Genomic DNA, 23,582 nt, shown 5'->3' on the forward strand with positions numbered 1-23,582 from the left:
CCACAGAGATAAGGATCACCACCCCTCCCACATTTTAACAGATGGTGATAGAATACACATTTTTGCATTGTACCCCAGGACATAATCCACCCCTTATTCTATTACCATCTACATCAGACCCAAACCAATACCCTGTTACAGATATGTAATACAAAATGAAACCTTACCTACAGTTCTCACTAAAAATTAGGTCTCCTTGCAGTACACAACGGGTTTCCCCATCTTTCTGCATTACCGACCAAGTGCAAGCAGGTCCTTGAGCAAAAACAATCCCACGGGTCTGTTTGCCTTTGCCTGTGGTGGGATTAATCCAAACAGTCTTTCATAAAGTACCTTTCCTGTGTGCCACAGGGACCTTGCCCCCATTCACTGTCTGCAGGGGTTCAGAGTGGGCAGGACCGGCTCGATTTTATGGACCCTCGGGTGTTAACCATCCATGTGGCTTTGGACAAGTTCATTTCCCAATTTCTGAAGGTTCCACAACCTAGTACTTTCAAAGTGGTGTGAAGGAGTCCATTAGACCGTTCAACTTGCCCGGCAGCTGGCGCGTGGTAAGGGATATGATATATCCATTCAATACCATGTTCTTTGGCCCACGTGTTGATAAGGCTGTTCTTGAAATGGGTTCCCTTGTCTGATTCAATTCCCTCGGGGGTACCATGCCTCCAAAGGACTTGTTTTTCTAGGCCCAGGATTGTGTTCCGGGCAGTGGCATGAGGCACAGGGTAGGTTTCTAACCATCCTGTGGTTGGTTCCACCATGGTCAGTACGTAGCGCTTGCCCAGGTGGGTTTGGGGAAGGGTGATGTAGTCAGTTTGCCAGGCTTCCCCATACCTGTACTTTGACCATCGTCCACCGTACCACAGAGGCTTCACCCGCTTGGCCTGTTTGATTGCGGCACAGGTCTCGCAGTCGTGGATGACCTGTGAGATGCTGTCCATGGTAAGGTCCACCCCTCGGTCACAGGCCCATCGGTATGTTGCATCTCTCCCCTGATGACCAGAGGCATCATGGGCCCAACAAGCTAGGAATGATTCTCCCTTGTGCTGCCAGTCTAGATCTACCTGTGATACTTTCACTTTGGCAGCTCGGCCCACCTGCTTGTTGTTTTGATGTACTTCATTAGCCCAGTTTTCGGGTACATGTGCATCCACGTGTCGAACCTTTATGGTCAATTTCTCTACTTGGGCAGCAATGTCCTGCCATATCTCAGCTGCCCAGATGGGTTTCCCTCTGCGCTGCCAGTTGGCCTTTTTCCAGCGATCCAGCCATCCCCACAGAGCATTAGCTACCATCCATGAGTCAGTGTAGAGATAAAGCCTTGGCCACTTCTCTAGTTCAGCAATATCCAAAGCCAACTGGACGGCTTTTAGCTCTGCGACCTGACTCGATCCAACTTGTCCCTCCGTAGCTTGTGCAACTTGTCGTGTGGGGCTCCATACTGCAGCTTTCCATTTCCAGTTAGTGCCTACAATTCGGCAGGAACCATCATTATATGGTTGGACTTCCTCAGCACGTGCCACTTGCTCCTCTTCTTCTTCAGAAGACAATCCAAAAGTCTCACCTTCAGGCCAGTTTGTAATTATTTCCAGAATCCCAGGGCGATTTGGATTCCCAATATGGGCACGCTGAGTGATGAGGGCAATCCACTTGCTCCATGTGGTGTCAGTGGCGTGATGTGTGGAAGGCACCTTTCCCTTGAACATCCAACCCAGCACTGGTAGTCGGGGTGCCAGGAGGAGTTGTGTTTCTGTGCCAATCACCTCTGAGGCATCTTGAACTCCCTCATAGGTGGCTGAGATCTCCTTCTCTGTGGGAGTGTAGTTGGCTTCAGATCCTTTGTAGCTTCTGCTCCAGAATCCCAGTGGTCGACCCCGAGTCTCACCAGGCACCTTCTGCCAAAGGCTCCAGGGCAGACCATGGTTCCCGGCTGCAGAGTAGAGCACGTTCTTCACATCTGGTCCCATCCTGACTGGGCCAAGGGCTACTGCATGAGCAATCTCCTGCTTGATCTGGGCGAAGGCTTGCTACTGCTCAGGGCCCCAGCGGAAATCGTTCCTCTTGCGGGTAACCAGGTAGAGAGGGCTCACAATCTGACTGTACTCAGGAATGTGCATTCTCCAAAAGCCTATGGCACCTAGGAAAGCTTGTGTTTCCTTCTTGTTGGTAGGTGGAGACATAGAGGTGACCTTATTAATTACCTCTGTTGGGATCTGACGACATCCATCTTGCCACTTGACTCCTAGAAACTGAATTTCCTGAGCCGGTCCCTTAACTTTACTTCGCTTAATGGCAAAATCTGCTTTCAGCAGAATCTGGATAATCTTCTCTCCTTTCTCGATGACTTCCCCTTCTGTTCTGGCCCATAAAATGATGTCATCGATATACTGTAGATGTTCGGGGGCTTCACCCTTTTCCACTGCAGCCTGGATCAGTCCATAACATGGTGGGACTGTGCTTCCATCCCTGGGGCAGACGATTCCAGGTGTACTGCACGCCCCTCCAGGTAAAAGCAAACTGAGGGCTGCATTCTGCTGCCAGAGGAATGGAGAAAAATGCATTGGCGATGTCAATGGTGGCATACCACTTTGCTGCCTTGGACTCCAGCTCATACTGGAGTTCCAGCATATCCGGCACAGCAGCTCTCAGTGGTGGAGTAATTTAATTCAATGCACCATATTCCACGGTTAATCTCCAGTCTCCTTCAGATTTACGCACAGGCCAGATGGGGCTGTTTAAGGGTGAGTGGGTTTTACTGACCACCCCTTGGCTCTCCAGCTCACGGATTATCTTCTGGATGAGGATCACGGCATTTCGATTCGTCCGGTACTGGTGGCGGTGCACTGTTGAGGTAGCAATTGGCACCTGTTGCTCTTTCACTCTGAGGAGTCCCACTGCAGATGGGTTTTCTGATAGCCCAGGCTGGGTGTTCAACTGCTTAATGTCCTCTGCCGCCACAGCAGCTATTCCAAAAGCCCACCTGAGTCCCTTTGGGTCTTTGTAATAGCCGTTCCTGCGGAAGTCTATACCTAGGATACATGGTGCCTCTGGGCCAGTCACAATTGGATGTTTCTGCCACTCTTTCCCAGTCAGGCTCACCTCAGCCTCCAGCAAAGTCAATTCCTGAGATCCCCCCGTAACCCCGGCTATTGAAACAGGTTCCTCCCCGACATGCCCTGATGGTATTAATGTACACTGTGAACCAGTGTCAACCAATGCACTGTGTTCCTGTGGCTCTGATGTGCCAGGCCATCGGATCCACACCGTCCAAAAGATCCGGTTTTCCCGTGCCTCTCCCTGACTAGAGGCAGGGCCCCTCTAGCCCTGGTTATTATTTCTCTCCTGGGCATACATACTGGAGGTTCCTTCAAGGGGATCTGACAGATCATCTTCCCTTCTCTAATACCCTGCACCTTGGTCATGGGAGGCTGAGGCTGCCTTCACTTTAGTGGAGTTCCCTCTGTTAGTGTTCCCCTCCCTGAGTTGGCGCACCCGTGCTGCCAGGACAGAAGTGGGTTTCCCATCCCACCTTCTCATGTCTTCCCCATGGTCATGTAGAAAAAAAACACAGGTCAGCACGTGGGGTGTACCCTCTCTCCCTAGCTGGAGGACGTTGGGCTCTGCTTTTGGGGTCCATGACTCGCACTGGTGCTGCACTGATCTTCCTCACCTCTTCCCTTATCTCCTTCATCTCCTCCTTAAACTCCTCTCTGAGGTCCTTAACCATAGCAGAGACATGAGCCTGCATTGGGCCAGCCATCATACTCTGAAAATTCCTGAGCCTGTTGGCAACAGAACCCACTGTCACTTGGTTGGTATCAGCATTAATCATTGCAATAAAGGGGGTATATTGAGATGGGCCCAGGTTTGCCAGATTCCACAACCTCTGCCCTGTGCACCTGACCTTGTCAGGGTCATTGTCATGCTGTCCATCCCTCCCAAAGAGCACCTCCAGTACTGCCACTTCTCTCAGCTTTTGGATCCCTTCCTCAAGGGTATTCCAAGGCGTTCTCTGGTGGTGCTCCTGCATTCTTTCCCTGTGGACAAATCTCTCTCTCACACTCATTACAAGTCGCTCCCAGAGGGAAAGGAGACCTGTCTCCCTTACAAATACTTGGTCCACACCTGAGTCCTGGGTCAAGGCTCCCAAATTCCTTACCTCGGTACCATCCAGTTGCACACCTGTGCCCATAAGGTCCCAGACCTGCAATAACCAGGGTGTAAAAGGCTAAGGAGCCCGTCATACAATGCCTTTCCGCAGGTTACGGAGACTCTCGTATGACAGGGACTCGGTGATGATCTCAACTTCTGGCTCCCTTGCTGGTTGTGAGGGGCCCCCTTCCTGACCCTTATTATCTGGGTGCCTTGTTTTCATCTTAGACTTCCTAGTTTCCACAGGGGCAACTGCTGCTGGCTGTGAGTGCCCTTGCAGTTCAGCTGGAACCTGGACAGTTGTAACGTCTGTGGGTCCCACTGCTGCACCATCAGAGTCTCCCTCTTTAAGGCAGGGGGAGGATTTCTCATCAGCTGGGGAGAGGTACTCCTTCAGCATCTGGCCCATCTCATGTATCTCCTTCGCTAGCAGTCCCACCCATTATAGGTGGTTCCTTTCCGAGGTGGGCTGTGGGGCAGGGTCAAACTCTGGGGTAATATCCCTAGTCTCTGGAGCAGGATCAGGCTCTGGGGTAACATCCCTAGTCTCTTGGATAGGATCAGGCTCTGGGATAACATCCCTAGTCCCTGCAGTAGGTATCAGGGTCGTTATCCAAGTCAATCTCCCCTTATCTCTAAATGTTAGATAGAACAGGTTTAACAGGGATATAAGCAACACTAGCCACAGTATAATGTCATTAGCATTTAAAGCGGCTTTGAAACCCTTGAAGACTGGTGGGGTGAACTTCAGAAACCCTGTGATGGGTTTGGAGAAGATTTCACCTGCTGCCACTTCCTCACAGTAAGTACCATTATTGAAGTAGCCCCAGAAACACACACTTAGAGTGCGATAGCTCTGAATCCATGTGGCCATCTTCCAGAGAAAATTAAAAATCCATGAATTCCTCAACTGATCAACCCACAAAATGAACCGGATAATAGCCACAGTAACCTTGGTTATGAGACTCATGTTTAAAAAAGGCCTTGCAAATGGGAGAGATATAGCAGTGACCACATGGAGGCCAATCCAGGGTAAGCTGGACAGCATGGTGTCACCTACCACAAGCTTGGGTAATTCAAAAACTGTTTTTCCCTTTTCTACCCCTCTCTCAACGTCCTCAGGGAGTGCCTCACATTCCGGGCGCCAAAATCTGTCTTGGTTTGAAAGACAGGTATGGTCTAAGGAAAGGCAGGAGCCCCTTTTCTGCGATGCAGAGTGCAACCCCCTTCCCTTTTAATTATTTTAGTTTTAAATCAGAAGCCTTCAGGTAGGAGATGTGGAGATAAGAATAACAGTTCTCTACTGATATCTAACAAGGCAGAAAACAACAACAGCTATAAAAATTGACAACAGAACAGAACAGTATGACTCAGTTCCAGTCCCTTCTGGCCGCAGGCCGTCTCCCTATGCTCAGTTACCGGTGCTGTGGGGGCAGGGCAGGTCCCGCGCAGTTGAAGAGGGCTGCAACCCCGGGGTGAGAGGGACGGGGAAAGTGACTCCCCACTCACGGTGTCGGTCATGATGCTCTACAGAGTGTCCGGAGGTATTAGGGTGAGGTGGGAGAGCAGCAGAGCGATGTCCAAAGGCAGGGTGCGTGGATCTCAGTGCTGGGGTGGCAGGGGAGATGCCAGATAGGAGCAAGAGGCGTCGTCTCCCTCCACGGGCCAAACAAGAGAGTTTTCCAGCCCACCTTTCATTTTTCCTGTTTCACTCCCCCTCCCTCCACACATTTCCCTGGGACAGAACATTACCTAAAGATGTAGGCAATTAGCATAACAAGGGGCGAAATTCCACAGAAAGAAAAGGGAAACATTCAACCCCTAACAATGGAGTTCACCACAGCAAAGGAGTGGGGAATGGCACTTCCCCAGCATTTGCCCTGGCGTGCAACGGCTCTGAGCTACTTTTCCAAGCAGCAAGGGCACTGAGAACTGAAAGCTATTGTGAAGGAGTTCTTTGGCTGCTCGTGTGCTCTTCGCTGCACTGCGCTCCCAAGTGGCTTCGTTCTTCACCTTCTGCCGTCCGGAGAGACCTCAAGTCCTGGGGTCAGTTTCAGCTCTGCCCAACAGCCTGTCCTCAGTTCTGCGAGCAGGCACGCCCTGTTGCCTTGGCTCCTAGTGCAAAGTCCCTAGCGAGCTCTCACTCAGTGTAGTGCACCCAGAAAGACGCTCTCACTTGTCTTTCAAGGAGTGATTCCTAACAGCAGAAGCAGCAGAAGCACAAACTGGATGACAAGAAGGGACAATGTAGAATACGTCTCTGTCCTGGCACATTTTCGTGTGCGATATGTCCCTACAGGACCTAGGTCCATGCGAAGCTCTGTGTACTGGTAGCGCTGCTACTTGCAGCTGAGAAGGACCGTGGAGCTAGCAGTGAATTCGGAGAGGGCTGAGCATGTAGTCAAGGAGCGAGAAGTGCCCATGGAATGCGGGGCTAATAGCAGCTTCCTCACGTCGGTGGCGAGCTCCGGCCACAACACTTTCTCGTCCTGGCAACAGATCTCTGTGAAGGCGTAGGCGAAAAGCTTTCGTTTTCCATTCGAACTGCGAGAGAGGTAGACTGTTGCACGGAGCTCTGAGAACAAAGGTGCACGCCCTAGGCGGGCTTGGGCAGAAGCAGCGTTCTCGAGCGCTTGGGTGCTGGCACACTGCTGGTTGTGTGGCGCTGCCTCAGCGGCTTCTGGCCGCCAGGGACTAAAAGGGGCGCGAGGCGTGGGCGAGGGCGGTGAAGGAAGCCACACAAGTACCGTGCTTGTGTGCAGCACGTTACAGGGTACTAGGAGAGGAAGGTGGCTGCCTCTCGTTTGCCTTCCCAAGTGCCCTTAGCAGTCGAAAGGAGCAAGCTGAAGCACTGCTTCTTGTGCTGCTCCTTGGTTCCCTTGCAGCCCTCTGTGGAAACATTGGCGGTCACTTCTAGGCGCCGAGTTGCAGAGAGCGCCACGGTAAATGCCGCGGAGATGGGAAATACAGAGTGCAACGAGGAGCTGCACATGGCTTACGTGCAATAAGTTGAAGGTGAATCTAGGCACTGCCTCTTCAATCTGGCCCTCTCAGTTCTGGCAGCCACTTTTGAAAGTCGGGAAAGGGAGCTGCGAGTATGTAGAATGGAGTGCAGTGAGACGCCGTATGTTATGCTCCCTTTCAGAGCTGCTGACAAGGGGCTACATTAAGAACGCCTTCTTCTTCCTCCCGTCCTTCTCGCTTCGCTCTAGCTGCATGGAGTACAACACAGTGAAGCAGTGAGGAACGGCACTGCCCCAGCTTTTCCCTTGGCCTGCCTTTGCTGCGCCTTTAGCTGCACACCAAAACAATGTCATTTCTTACCCTCAAGGTAAAAAAGGCGTTAGTGCAGCCTCAGGAATGGCAAGTGCCTAGGCATTAAGATGAGAGACCACGTATGAGCGAGTCTTTAGAGGATTCCTCCCCCATGGCGCAGGTGTGTTCGCATTCTAGTGCTGAACTGAAAAGTCCGGGCATTGCAAGTCTGGCCTGCCTTGTGCAAGGATGAGCACAAATGTGGGGCTATGATCCTCTGGTCCAGTGCTCTGCTTCCGGGTGTGTGGGCCTCCATGAGCCCCCAGCAGCCACCGAGGACACTGTGGATTGTGGATGTGGATGGGCCGGCTGCCTGACCCCCATTGGTCTGACAGCTGCAGGAGTGGCGTCCGAGCAGCATCGCCTGAGGGCCCCATGGGGGGCAGGGAGTGAGCCGGGAGTGACCGTGAGCGACACCGGAAGCGATATCCATAGGGCCCAAAAGGCCAGAGGTGGCGTTGAGATTCACGGGCAGGAGGCTGCTAGGCTGCTTTGAAAGCTGGAGCTCCTCTGCTCTAGGACAGACTGGGAGAGCAGTGGGTGTCCAATGTGGAGAACAGAAGGCTCCAGGGAGATCTTCCAGCCCCTTGCAGTGCCTGCTGGGGCTCCAAGATAGCTGGGGAGGGACTTTGCAAAAGGGTCTGGACTCGCAGGACAAGGGGGTATAGCTTCAAACTGCCAGGGAGCTGGGGTAAATGGGATATTGGAAAGGAATTCTTCCTTGTGTGGGTGCTGAGGCCTGGCACATGTTGCTCAAAGAGGCTGTGTGGGAGCCCCATGGCAGGAAGTGTCCAGGGCCAGGCTGGAGCGGACATGGAGCAACCTGGACTAGTGGAAAAGTGTCCCTGCCCATGTCAGGATGTGGGAAGAAGATAATCTATCATCTCTAAGGTCGCTTCCAGTCCAAACCATTCTGGGATTCTAGGATTCACGGAAGGCCCTTTTCCAAGTGAAGTGTTGTATCTCTTGGCTCCCAGCTTGTAGTTGCCAGTTCTTCTGGAAGCAGGCCTGGCCAAGCAGCTGTGATGAGCCATGGCTTCTCAATAGGACGACTGTGATATATTTGCAGAGAGGAAGGCTGCAGACAGATCTTCAAGGCCCAGGTAAAACAAGCAAAGGATTGAATAAAAGCCAAAGCTTGGTTGTGTTAGTCAGTTTGCTGGCTGTTGAAATGGCCCCAGGTCATTTTCAACATTTCTAATTTGGATTAGTTTGAGTAAAAAATGAATGTGTTACCTCCAGCGTGGGCTCTCCAATGCATCTCCATGTGCTCCCATCTCTTTGTTGTATATCAGGTTCTATTAACTGAAGACAGAATCATAACACAGTAGTAAAACATTTAGAGGTGTAGTTAGCCAGCTTCAGGAGTTTTCAGCTCTGCTGTTGACTTTTCTGGTAACTGTAAGCAAGGCAACACAATCCAGTTACTCCACTTTTCCTCTCTGAGGAAAAGATGATTTTTTTTCATTCATTTTAAAAATAGCCTTGAATGAAGAGGGTTATGCATGTGGCATGTAGGATTCATTATTTGACCTTTCGCTTCTGCTGTCTTTCGCGTACTAGTCTTTTTAATTTTTTTTGCCACTGATCACCATTCAGTAGGTTTGAAAGCATTCTAATTGTTGAGATAATGGTTCTTTGAAGGCTCACTTAGCCCACCTTTTGGGTGAAGGAAAGATGAAGACAAGGTTCTCTAAGAAGAGTAAAAAGCATACTTTAAAGAGACATTCAGAGATGCCTGGTGATGCCATGCAATTACCGTGTAATCAGCAGAAATGTGTTGAAAAAACACCCATCAGTGACTTCACAAGAAAGCCGCACTCAAGACAGGTAAAGAACAGAAGCATAAAACCCCAAAGGTATGAAATGGACAGAATTCCATGGGGCATGAGCAACTCCTGAATTCTTGGTTCTAGAACTAGTGGCTTGTAATAAACAGACTGTCTCCTTGCCAAACGTAAATTTGGTGTAATGAACTGCTCACTGCCCGTTGAAGTGCAGGGCTAGTAGACTAATATTTGCCGTGGCAGGCATATTGTATGGCTTTCCTGTTAAAAAGAAATTGGTTTTGCTCATTGCAACCTAGATATGTACCCAGTCTGACACCTATTTTTAGGCTATATTTCCAAGTAAATGGTTTCCGTGATGATGCAGTAAGTTTATGTCATGAACAGGAATGAAGTGATTGCATGCATCCTTTTTTACCCTAAGCCAGCTGCTGAATAATGAGACAGAGACTCTCACTGACGCCAAGGAGCGCCCAAGCTTTTGGGAAAAGCACTGGGCAGATAAAGCCTATTTCCACATTTCTTGATAGCGTCTCCTTCAAGGTTCATGGGTTTGTTCATCTTTTAAAGCTGTTCTAGATGTCTTTGTAGTTTACATGTACTAAATGTAGCAGGTATTGCTTTCATGCCGTCCTAATAGATTTGAAGTTGGCATCTACTCAGGCTTCAATGTCTCAGAAGAAGCAACGTTGATTCTTTGAATTCTATTCTTGAACGTGAGAATGATACTGATGTAGTTAATGAATTAATTAAATCGAATTCACTTGAATGGAAAAATTGTCTTGTTCATGTAGATTTGAACTTGGGAAATTGATATTTGAGTTCTACTTTTCATTGTTGTTGCTTTTCTGTATTCTTTGATTGCACAGATAGCAGATGTACTGACCAAGTATTCTGTGAAACTGGAGGAAATGTCCTTCCTCTTGGCAGCTGATGTTCACAAGCTCATTAACGCTAAGGCTATGGTAAATGTTTTACCTGGGGCAAGATAGCAGTCTGAATATTCCTAGAATGTCTTTCTTTCCCCAAATGAAATTCATTTTTTCTGCCTATCAATCACTGAAATATAGAAGCAATTTCTACTTGGCAGGGTATTGGTTATCATTTTTGTTCTTTTCTCCCCTCATTTTCTGTAGAAGAGACAATTTTTTGTTTGTTTTTGCATGTCGTATGCTGCTTCTACTTCTGGTTTTAATTTTTACTACACAGAATGTAAAGAGAGCACTGCTGGATAATGAGAGGGCAACTGCCAAGCTACTCTTGAATCGAATGAAATCAGAGCTTGAGAAAGAAAAATGGCATCAACTGAAATGGCAAGGGAGAGTCAAGGACTGGAAGCTCATGCAAAAGAAGTGTGTAGTTCAGAGTTTCAGGGCAGAAATGTGGCAGTCTCCTTTTGGACAATTAGCAACACAAAGTGGCTAGTGTCCACTATTGGTTTCCATCAAAGTAATACTTGATCATTTTACTTTCTACGTGATATCACATATGATATCACATATATCATGTGATTCCATTCTACATATCTACTTTCCATCCTGCAGAGAATTTATGGCAAGTGAAGAAATACAGAATCCCCCAACTGTGAATATGGAAATGGAAAAGTTGGTAAAGGAGCAGATGGTACTTGCATTTATTCATCACTGCTATGCTGCTATACAGACAGATAGTCTGTTTATGATTCAACAATTCAATGGGACATCAAGTAAACAGCAAAGCAAAACTGACTACCGAAAGCACTATAAGGGCCAGAGATTAGCTTGGTTCAAAACAGGTATTCTCCAGCATTGTTTACAAATAAGTCAACATGTGAAACAGAAGGCATAATGTGGTTTGTGCCTTGTTTTGGGCATGCCCGGAAGAAGGAAATTCTGATTTCACATATGGAAAAAGAAATGTGGACATTTGAATGAGATTGTTCATACCCCAGAAAAGGTTGCTTTGAAAGGTTGTGGAAGTCCTGTTAGGAAACATGGCTTTACAAGTCCTTTCCACCAGGAGACAACAGCTGCAGAACATCTGGGTGTGCCAGTGTTGAGAGCACCAGCAAAGATCAAAGTGGAGAAGTTGGTGAACTATGGCAGTGGCCTGGGGGAGAGCACGTGAGATGCTGACTGTGGGGCCAGGTGAGTCCTGACTGATTTAGGAAGCGTGTGATGGTCTGTGCCAGCAAGCGGAGTAGTGCTCTGGCCTTGGGACGCTGTGAATACCGGAATTCAGTGGGGTCACTGGGCAGGCTGAGCAAAAACCTTAACTTTTTAAAACCATGATTCAGAGCCCTGGGTGCTTCATATACAATCTAAACGGAAAAATCTTTTCTATACATTCTCAGCAAAAAGACTTCCTATTCCTCCTTCTTTTGGACAAAACTGCCTTCACTTTCAAACTTATTCTCTTACTCACTTGCCTGCATAATGCTTAGTCCCTGTTCTGCATGCTCATTTTCTTCACTTTACAAAGGAATCCTCTCCTCATCTTCTTCTTTCTCTGCTTCTTCCATTTCCTATGCCAAGATCACCTGTTTCTCTGATAGATTTGTTTCTCCAGCTGATTTTTGACAACTGTCCCTATCTTGTGGCACTTCTCGCTCGAGAGAGGTGATTGTCCTGCTCCGGGCTGGGACTGCGCTCTCTTCAAGCCCTGGGGGCAATTTTGGATGCCACATCGTCAAAATGACCTCAGGCTATTGGAGAAATGTCCAAAGGAGGGACACAGAGATAGCGAAGGGGCTGGAGGGGAAGCCATACAAAGAGTGGCTGAGGGCATTTGGTTCAGCTGCAGAGAGGACACTGAGCTCACACCTCACTTGGGACCTCTCGGCTCCTCTCAAGGGCAGCACAGGGACAGCTTTGCTCTCTGCTCTCTGCAACCAGGGACAGGAGCCAAGGCAATGCCAGGAGCTGTGTCAGGGGACGATTAGGCTGGCTATCAGGGAAAGGTTTTTTTCCTCAGAGGCTGGTCAGGCACTGAATAGGTTCTCCAGGCAATGGGCACAGCCCCAAGGCTGCCAGAGATCCAGGAGCGTTTGGCCAATGCTCTCAGGGATGCAGAGGGTGGGACTGTTGGAGTGTCTGTGCAGGGCCAGGAGTTGGACTTTGACGATCCCTAGGGGTCCCTTCCGACTCAGGAAACTCTTACCATTTCCCCCTCTTTCCCCTCCTTGCATAATGCTCACAGCTTACCGTTCCACCGTATGTTCCACATCTGAAACCTCCGCTACTTCTTTCCAGCTCAAGCACAGTTCTACTGGTTACAATCCAAAGATATACAGATTGAAAAACAACCAAAAAGAAACACCTGTTTGGAATGTCGTGGTCTTATTTGGATCTCGAACTATGAAGTCGATTGTGCCTTGCAAGTTCTAAAAGCAAAACAACAACAAAAAACACCCACCACACCGTTTTAACATAGGGATTTGCTTTCTTCTAAGAAATCCACATCCCTTCTCAAAATGGATCTATTTCAGTAAGAGGTCATCTTGAATAGATCACTTACTATCTAAAGAACCTGGAACACTCAAATCCGTAATGATAACCCTGTTACCTTGTCGTTTTCTGTTCCAAAGGCAAATGAATTTGCTCAAGTGCTGTTTGTAACAAGGACAGAGTTGAAAGTGTGCCTCTGAGAAATGTTTTGGTTTCCCTCTCCTATCTCTATCAAAAGCCCTTTCTTCAATGGCTGAAACAATACTTGATATAGTCTGAATTTTAAAGGTCATGAAAATTTTCTCAAAAGTGAAAAATTAATATAGCAGTCAGGTTTTAAACCAACGTGAATTTTTGTTTTACCTGTTTGAAGATTTCCTTCACACTAAAATGCTGGCTGATGGATCCCTAGAAGGAATCAATTCCCACAAAATGCTTCCGGGTAAACCATTACGTCATCCATTCCAATTTGCTTCAGTGTCCCGTTCCTGTCCAATTGAAGGTCCCTGTTTAAGAGACTGAAGTACGGAGAGAAATAAAATTAAATATGACTACAGTGCCTTTAAATCTAAACCGAACTTCCTGATCAAGCTCATATAACCTTTAGGCTAAATGTTGCCATTCATCTGTTTCTACTGAACACAATCACGTCCTGGCTTGTTACAGATTAGTTTATTACAAAGAAAGAAATGCACAGAAGTTAAAATATTTCCAAATAAGCATTTGACATCCTTCCTTTTGGATGGGGAACCATTCCAACACTGCTTACATAAGAGGTCAAATTACTGTCTTCCATGTTAGTTGTGCACTGTGCTCAGTGGAGCCTTTCTGGTTTATTTGCCTTTGACTTGGACATAAAGCTGAGTCTTGATTCAAGAAAAATCAATATTCACACTTCTTTTCATTTACACGGACATTGGCTTGGTGTCCTAAACAAAGAGAATGATGGGGAATTTATGTAGGTGTTCAGATAGGTAACATTCTCTTTCCGCAACCTGGCATTGTATTTTCACTTGGTCTGTTACCTCTGGCTTTGTTTTAATGGCTCAAATTATTAGGAAGTGTATCAAACCTCCAGGTCTAACCACAGTCCCACTGCGATGTCTGTGAAGGTATGTGCATCTGCCACTCAGGTTAATACTGCTCTTCTAATGTGCCCCTGATCGAGCAGGTAGGAAAGACTGTTGCATTTCCTAGATGCATTGTAAATGGTACATTCTGTGACTCCTGCTATGCCCTGTAGCTTGGTCCCTCTCCCCTCCTGGCCATACAGGGCTGGCTGGGATCCAGTTTCTCCCCGCCACCCTTTGCAGACCCTAGAAAAGATCTGTACCCCCTGACCTCTGTATCTTTTTCTCTTGCTCCCTCTTTTCCTCACTACCCAATCGAAATAAACCCTGCAACTTCATCAAGGAAAAGAGCCTCTTTTGTTATCTTATTTATGTCCATGAGGCAAGGTCCCCGGGAGCCATCACCCTAACACCTGAGCTAGACCGGAGGAAGGGTGAAGAACCCCATTTTAGGGCCAAGAAAAAGCCTCATTTGGCGCCCAACGTGAATGGTCTCTACTGAGCACCCCACGTTCGGCTGTGACTCCTATTTTCGGGATTCAAGATGCCTTGGAGCTGATAAACGAGCTTAAATTTCTTTAAGCTGCATTTTGTGCAGTTCGAAGACTTTTAAGCACGAACCGGGAGCCTGTCAGAAGCCCAGGCAGGTCGGTTCTGGACGTAGACCCACTACAGTTACTCAGACGCCTCTGCCTGCAAGAAAAAAAAAGGTGAGTGGAAGCCTCCTTTCACGGCTGGTGGGTTCCTGGAGCTCTGCGGGGGGCTGTCACCAGTGGCATTTGTCCGGCGCGGCGCCATCCTCGGGGAGAGAGACCACTCTGTTGTGTGAGCGGCGTGCGGGTGGCTCGATGTGCCCGCAGTCACGTGGTGTGGCGTGAGGACTGGGGGCGGATGGACGCAGTCACCCAGGCGCAGCGGCAGGCAGGCAGCTTTGATCGGTTTCAAAGTAGCGGCACGGGGTTTTTTTGCGGTTTTTTGCGGGTTTTTGCGGCAGAGTCGGCCCCTACAGCAGCGCCCGTGCCAAGTCGGTTTTACAGACAAGAAATGGCAAAATTAACATCGGCGCCGCAGGCAGTCAAGCCTGAAAACCGTGGTGTACCTGGCACGGTTTAACAACTAAATCTCTTCCTGTGTTTTTAACTGTAGTGGGGTAGATATAGTGGCAAATTGTTAAACATCATGGGCTTACTGCAATCTGCCTTACAAAAGCGTATAAGAAACCAACTAAGGGAAATATTAAGTTCAGGAAATGTTTTAATATCTAAGAAAAAATTAGCCCGTTTTTCCAGCTGGCTGTCTGTTGAAAAATCTGACCTTGAATTGCAAAATATAAATTCGATTTCATTTTGGGATGAAATAGGGGATTTATTAACTTGAAAAGTGGAAAATGGAGATAAAACAGCTTCTGTATTCCTCCCCAAGTTTTTACAAATTCGGAAACTTCAAATTCAGACAGAAAACAACAGAGAGCAGCAGCAAAACTGTTCAGACTCACCTTCCCTTTACCAAAAACCCTATAACCCGGACCTGGAGGGGACCCACGGGTCTCCCTGGGGGGTGCAGGGCTCCCAGCACTGCTGTGGCTGCTCTGAGTTCCTGGGTCCTCCCCGGTATCCCAGTTCTGATAATTTTTCAAAAATTGTCAGCACTCCTTCCTTGTTCCCTTCCCCTCTGGGCAATGGCCACGTGGCTCCCCCTGAAGGTGTCGGGGTCCCCGATAGCTCTGGCCATGCGATACAGCTCGTAGGGGGGAGTCCCATATGGTGGCAGCCACGTGTCTCCTCCTTCATCCCGCAACCCCCTTCACCCTCCGGTCCCTGCCCCTAAGCCTGTCCCCTCCCATAACCCATCCCTGCCCTCGGCTCCACTGCCCCCTCCCCCCTCCAAGACCCCGCCCTGCACGGTACGCAGCGACCCCGCCCACAGGTGTTGCAACCCTGGTCCCCACCACCCCTCCCCCGCTCCGGTTTCACATTCCTTCCCTCCAAGCTGCTGCGGGGTGGGGGAGGGCAGTGGAGCCCCTGCTGAGTTCAGTGCCGGTGGGGATGGGGGTGGGGAGGGATCAGCTCAGAGGCCCTGCGGGACGGATGGTGTTCCCGTAGTGGGGGGGGGGGGGGGGGGGGGGGGTGGGCAGGCCCCCGGTCCAGTGGGGGGGGGATGCCCAGCCCTGAAAGTCAACACCAGGAAAAAGAGTATATACCATCAGTTGCTCCTGTAGTTTATCTTGGTAAGAGGAATCGTAGAAGAAGTTTTCAACCTTTGTCCTATCAAGATAAAAAAGGAAATTTGTAAATTACAGAGAGAATTTGGTAAAAACAGTGAAATCTTTAAAGGCATGATGAGAGCCACCTTTAACTCAAACGAACTGGTTCCATATGATATCAAAGAGCTTTTCCGATGTCTGTTAACTCCTTCAGAATATGATCTATGGGAAAGCCTGTGGAAAAGATCTTTGAAAGTGCTTTTACTAGAGCTTTTAAAAAGCTCAGATGATGCAAAAGATGCTGATAATAATGACATAACATATGAACACTTATGTGGGGAAAAGGATTGGAATTGCCCCGAAAGCCAAACCAGAGTACTATCCAAGTCTGTCCTGGATAAAATATGCAATGTTGCAGAAAAGGCTTTTAATCAATTACCAACAGTAGATACTAAAGGCAGTTATGTTAACATTAAACAGCTTGCTTCTGAGAATTTCTTACAGTTTGTGGACCGCCTTCATGCGCAAGTGGAAAGACAGGTGTCTGATCCAGTGGTACAAGCTGAATTAATTAAAGAGATGGCTCAGAGGAATGCTAATGAAACCTGCCGTAGGGTTATTCTTGGCCTTCCCCTCGAGCCAGCACCTAGCTTAGCACAGATGATAGAAGCCTTCGCCAGAAAAGCAGAACTGCTCAGTGGACACGAGAGAAATCCAGGACTGGCACACCCAAAGACCATGGCAGCTGTAACACCAGAAGCCAAGAAGCAACCAATGTCACCAGAGCAGCTGCAGCACATCATTTGCTTCCAGTGCAAGCAGCCAGGACACTTCGCCAGGGACTGTCCACACAACCAGAAACAGAAGAAGACCAACAAACAAAAAAACTAGCTTTACAGCGCGTACCCGCCATTAACACAAGAGCGCCCTCGGCTCTCAAAGGACTCTCTCTTAATAAACAAAAAGGGCGAGGATGGGGGAGAGGGTGTGGGGATGCATGGCAATGAAAATATTAAATGTTCAATTAACAAGGTTTGGAAGCCACTAGGCCGTTTTAGGCTCGTGACTACCAAAGGTTTTCATTTCAGGTCACCTGATTGGACAGTCATAACAGTGGACTTACCTAACAGTACACAGGACGTGACGTTAAACCACATGAAACTGGACAGTGAGTACTTTGTTGTCGGTGACACAGCACACACACCCCTAGAGATTGAGGTGGTTCCCATGACCATCAAGGGAAGCATAACTGGCCTCATTCTCCTGGCACGATGTCCTCCACCACCATATTACCTGGCTGAGGGACAAATCCTTGCCCAGGCCATTCCTGTTCCACAGGATGTCCCAGTAGATGGAAAATCACCTGAAGTCTACTGGGCAGAAGTGGTGGGTGAGGACAAACCTTCTCTGGCATGCAACCTAACCCGTGGATCAGATCACCTCCATGTGGAGGGGGTACTGGACACAGGTGCTGATGTGACTATCATACCTGAAAGGATGTGGCCGTCACATTGGGAACTTCATCCTGTGGCTGGCAGAATCCAAGGTGTAGGAGGAGTAAAATTGGCAAAAATATCAAAAAGCATCGTGTAAATTGAGGGGCCGGATCGAAAATTGGTTAGCATCCGTCCATTTGTTACAGACTATAAATGCCCGCTATGGGGGAGAGACACCATGTCCCAGTGGGGGGTAAAATTGATTATTCCTAAGACTCCTCGGGATTTTAAGACCCGGCCACTGTACAGAGCCCTACCCAAAAGTTGAAATGGCTAGATGATACCCCAAAGTGGGTAGCACAGTGGCCGATGAGTAAGGAGAAGCTCAGGGCGCTTGAGGAGCTTTTGGAAGAGCAATTGGCTAAAGGCCACATAGAGGAGACCACAAGTGCATGGAATTTTCCGGTTTTTGTGATAAAGAAACCGGGGAAGGACAAGTGGAGGCTGCCCCACGACCTCCGGGAAATAAACAAAGTAATTGAGGACACGGGGTCTCTCCAACCTGGAATGCCTTCTCCAACAATGCTTCCTAGGGATTGGCAATTGGCTGTTCTAGACATCAAGGACTGTTTCTTCCCCATTCCCTACACCCAGAGGATGCCCCACGGTTCGCCTTCTCGGTTCCTACCATCAATCGAGAAGCTCCAATGAAGCGCTACCACTGGAAGATTTTGCCCCAGGGATTAAAATGTAGTCCCTCCATCTGCCAGTGGCATGTGGCCTCATTGCTGTCCCAGGTGCGTGCGCAGAGAGGGGAGGCCATCATCCTTCATTACATGGATGATGTGCTTGTGTGTGCCCCCGATAACTCTCTACTCCAAGACACACTTGACCTAGTGGTTAAAGTTTTAACCTCTGCTGGATTTGAATTGCAGGAGGACAAAGTCCAAAGGATGCCACCTTGGAAGTACCTGGGCCTGGAAATTACTGCACGGACCATTGTTCCGCAGAAATTGGAAATTAATTGTAATCCAAAAACCTTAGCAGATCTCCATTCCCTGTGTGGGTCATTGAATTGGGTTATGCCCTGGCTAGGCCTCACTAATGAGGACCTAGAACCTCTCTTCAATTTATTGAAGGGGGAGAGAGAGCTGCTTTCTCCCAGGGAACTGACCCCAGAGGCAAAGACTGCAATCGAAAAGGTACAAAAGACCTTAGGAGAGAGGCAAGCTCACCGTTACCAGCCCGAGCTGCCCTTCAAATTCATTGTCCGAGGGAAACTGCCTCACTTACACGGGTTAATATTCCAATGGATCAAGGAGCAGAGAGAGTCACTCTTAATCATAGAGTGGGTCTTCCTCTCCCACCAAAGATCCAAAACTATCACTAAGCCACAAGAAATGATAGCTCAGCTGATTCGGAAAGCAAGGATGAGACTGTATGAACTAGCTGTTTGTGACTTCACATGTATTCACCTCCCTGTTAAACTGTCTGAGGAGGGGAGGAATTCTCCTGAAAGATTGACTAAAGAGATGTTTGAGCACTTGTTCCAGAGCAATGCCAGTCTCCAATTAGTCCTGGACAGCTACAGAGGACAAATATCAGTCCATGCCCCGTCTCACAAGCTATTTAATGAGGAATTGACCACATTCCCCGTGAGAAGAGGAGTCAGAGACCACTCAAAGCTCTCACAGTGTTCACGGATGCATCCGGGGCATCCCACAAGTCAGTGATGACTTGGAGAAATCCTCAGACTCAGCATTGGGAAGCTGATGTTGAGTTTGTGGAAGGATCACCCCAGGTAGCCGAACTGGCAACAGTCGTGAGAGCCTTTGAGAAGTTCTCAGAGCCAATCAACTTGGTGACAGACTCAGCCTATGTAGCAGGGGTAGTGTCCAGGGCGGAGCATGCAGTGCTCAGAGACATCGAGAATGAGCAGCTTTTCAGGTTGCTTTCCAAACTAATTTATTTGATTTCTCATAGAGAACACCCGTTCTATGTGATGCATGTGAGATCACACACAGATTTGCCAGGCAAAATTGCAGAAGGGAACCGTCAGGCAGACAACCTTGCAACCCCACCAGAACAAGCAACCCCAGAAGAACAAGCACGCTTTCCTGACATCTTCCAACAGGCAAAGCTGAGCCGCCAGCAGTATCACCAGAATACACCAGGTCTAATGCGTCAGTTCCAGCTAACACGGAGTCAGGCTCGAGCCATTGTGGTCACCTGTCCCAATTGTCAGCTGCACACCATGCCCTCCATAGGCATGGGGGTTAACCCCCGAGGTCTTGGCAGTTGTGAGGTATGGCAAGATAGCAGTCTGAATATTCCTAGAATGTCTTTCTTTCCCCAAATGAAATTCATTTTTTATGCCTATCAATCACTGAAATATAGAAGCAATTTCTACTTGGCAGGGTATTGGTTATCATTTTTGTTCTTTTCTCCCCTCATTTTCTGTAGAAGAGACAATTTTTTGTTTGTTTTTGCATGTCGTATGCTGCTTCTACTTCTGGTTTTATTTTTTAATACACAGAATGTAAAGAGAGCACTGCTGGATAATGAGAGGGCAACTGCCAAGCTACTCTTGAATCGAATGAAATCAGAGCTTGAGAAAGAAAAATGGCATCAACTGAAATGGCAAGGGAGAGTCAAGGACTGGAAGCTCATGCAAAAGAAGTGTGTAGTTCAGAGTTTCAGAGCAGAAATGTAGCAGTCTTCTTTTGGACAATGAGCAACACAAAGTGGCTAGTGTTCACTATTGGTTTCTATCAAAGTAATACTTGATCATTTTTCTTTCTACGTGATATCACATATGATATCACATATATCATGTGATTCCATTCTACATATCTACTTTCCATCCTGCAGAGAATTTATGGCAAGTGAAGAAATACAGAATCCCCCAACTGTGAATATGGAAAAGTTGGTAAAGGAGCAGATGGTACTCAGTGAACAGAGACTGAAGTGTTTGCAATATGTCAGGTATGGCAAAGGAGGGTATAGCATAAAGGAAAACAATTGTTGCTGGAGTTAATGAAGGACTTGGCTCCAAAATGCACTTTGCTTCCTGTTAATGTGTGATTGCTAAATGCAGCAGTAAGCCAGGGTCTACATCTATTTCTGTACAGCTCTTTTGAATGGAGAAAATGCATTCTTGATTTTCAGTGCCCCAGCTACATTTAATAGGTTGCGATCAGGCTCTAAAAATGGAGGAATGCAGTAGTAAATCTTGAAACATAGTAGAATTGGGCAAAGATGGGTGGAGAGCTAGAAGTTGATGCTTTTGTCAAGGCATTTTTTCTCCATGGCGTGGGATTTTATTTGCGTAATAAATTAAGGGAGGAGTCTGGATAGAAATCTAACGTTGTGACTTTTGAATATCCATCCTGAACACAAGACACATTGGTGTGGGTGCAATGCATTACGATGTTTACAGGGAGGTTTTTTAGGGTGGATGTAGGAACAAGGTAGATGACAGTTAGTTCCTTATCGGGCAGTAAACAATTGGCCTTGAACAACAACAATCTCAGGTTTATTTTCATTGCCAAGATGGCTGTAAATAAAAGAAAGCCCAGTAGTATGGATATTCTGATTCATAATTTTATATTTGAAGTACTGACTGGTTTGTATTTTAGGATACCTGACTCTTGTTTCCTACTTTGATAGCACCTTGTTGCCTCCAACATGTGCCAAATCTGATGGAAGCGAATGGTGCAGAACTCTGGAGAATTGGAACAAAAGTTTTAGTAGGTCGGGAAATCCTGAGTACAGTCTGGAATTCAAGCAATATTTTCTTTTCTCCCGGGCAACGATGAGGCAGACAGTTGCTCTGAGAGTGCATGTTTGCTCTATTCTTTGTTCCGTGTGTTCCCACATACCTTCTCAGTTGCTTGGAGGTGGCAGTAAGAGCCAAAGAAGCTGCCTGTGGCATGGCTTTCCTTTGGCCAGTACAAACACCTGTGCATGGTGAGATCTAGCAGGAACTGGCTCGGTTAGAATGAATCTGGGGGAAATCAAAAGTTAATTTTGACATGGATCCCTTCTCAATCATACAAAAATACTCCTTTTTAACTCTTGCAGAAGAAGAGGGGTAGTATGAGAAGATGAGGGGAAGTGTTGGAGATAGTTCCTTTCTCTATGTCCTTGCAGCATGCCTTCCCTCTGTGTGCCTGCCTTCTCTTGCTCCAGAGCACATCCTGTTGGGATATATGTAGCCTGTATGGTAGCAAAGAAGTTGGTAGCGATTGTAAGTACCTTGCGACTTTGAAGCATAATGATAAAGCGCTGTGTATGAAAATGTCTTGATTTCTTTGGCTGGTAGTGTCTGGTGTCTGTAGGCAAAGGTCTGTAGGCACTGCTGGGATCTGTTCCGTGTGCTGAGATTCAGCACATGGCCTCTGTCATGTTTCCATGTCACACTGCATTATGAAAGATGGGAATTTTGACTGTGGTCAGTTCCATAGCATTCAGACAGCCCTAATGTGGAGTGCGTGGAGAAAATGAGCATCCAGTATGAGCTGGTCGAGGGCAAATGTCAGGAGAAAGGGCAGATGTGCAAGATGAGTGCCACAGCTTTTGGCTGTGATAGCCGTGCTCCAATGTGTCATTAGAGTAAAACATATCTGAGGATGCACCAAACATTGAGATAACAAGTGGAATTCCTTTTTAACCTCCGCCTTACTCTGTTCAAAAGTAAGCCATCTGTTTGGTTTCACAGTAGTAGTTGGTGTTTGTATTTGAAATGTGGAAAAGCCTTAACAAATGCCGGTAATGAAGGGAGTGCTGTCCTATGTGAATGTGGAAGATGCAAGGAGCCTCAGCCCTTGTGCTAAATCTGTCTTATCTTATTTATCCCTTTGTGTCCAACAGATGGTATTGTTTTCTAATCTAATATGGCATGTAGGAGGCTGAATCTATCTCTGTCCATCACAAGAAAAGAAACACTACGTTTAGCTAGGCTCTCTGAAAGCCACACAGTATTCTTCTGTGCATGTCAATAGTTTGTTCTTCTTTTCCTTCAGATGACCCTGTTGGATATGAACATTTGCACCGCAGAAGATGCTTAACTGACGCTTCTTCCATCCACTGCCCACCTCACCTGGGCTATCGGCTAGCTCAGGGAAGCCTACGACGGTGAGTGGCCCCTCCCCGGCACCACTCTGGGAGCCGAAGAAGGGGTGTAGCAACAGCTACGCCTGGGCGAGTCGTCAGGGCGGGATAAAGAGTCGCAGGAGAGACCTTTTACGGTTCTGGGGGAAGGGATTTATTGAAGGAAGAGGTAACAGATCAGGAGGTTGGGAGGGGGAAGCGCAAAAGGCAGTTAGAATGGGTTCTACACCGGCTTAAGTACGGGGGAGGAGCAAGGGGAAGGCACAAAACTCTGGCCAATAACGGTTAACGGGGGGAGGTACAGAGGGTGGAGAAAGGGGTACATTGAACCAATAAGGCAAACCGAGGGTGGGGATGCATACAATATAACCAGTCATGAATACAAAAGGGAATGCTTGACACAGAAACTTCTAGAACAAAGAGAGGGGCTACAAAGGATTGACATCCGGTGGGGCAGGGTTTAGGGTGAGGGACAGGGAAGGTTCTAGATAAAGGGGAGGGGTTTAGGATGACTGACTAGGACAAGGGCGCCAAAGGGAAAAACCATTATGCACTTAACTTAGGGGAAAGAAACTGGGATGAACCATCAACACAGAAGGAAAATTAACATTAAACAACATAACACAACACTGAACTTGTGCACTCCAACATGCTTCAGATGACTGAGAAACTAAAATGTAGGTTTGAAGAAGAAGTGGAGCACGTGGATGTACGTTTCTTTTATTTGATGACATATATTTTCATCACTCCTTGGTATTAGTCTGTTCTTCCTGTGCTCCCATCTGCAATGCCTTCTGCGTGGTAGGCTATTGATGTCACCTTAGAAAGAGGTCCATAGTGTGACAAAACACTACAAAGAAACAGTTTGGTGTGGAAGAGTTTCATGTGGAAGTGTTCATAATTCTAGTGTTTATTATTTGTAATATCAATAGATTGTATTTTTATGATCATCTCTATCAGAAACACATATGATCGGGATGAATGATGTATGGCCCAGTCTGCTCAACATCAAAATTTAGGAATAGCTGGAAATGATCTCCCAAATGTCTTCCAATCTTTTCTATACGTAAAAAAAGTCGGGC

The sequence above is a fragment of the Sturnus vulgaris genome, chromosome W (assembly GCF_052056855.1).
Source record: "Sturnus vulgaris isolate bStuVul1 chromosome W, bStuVul1.hap1, whole genome shotgun sequence".
NCBI classification, from domain to species: Eukaryota; Metazoa; Chordata; class Aves; order Passeriformes; family Sturnidae; genus Sturnus; species Sturnus vulgaris.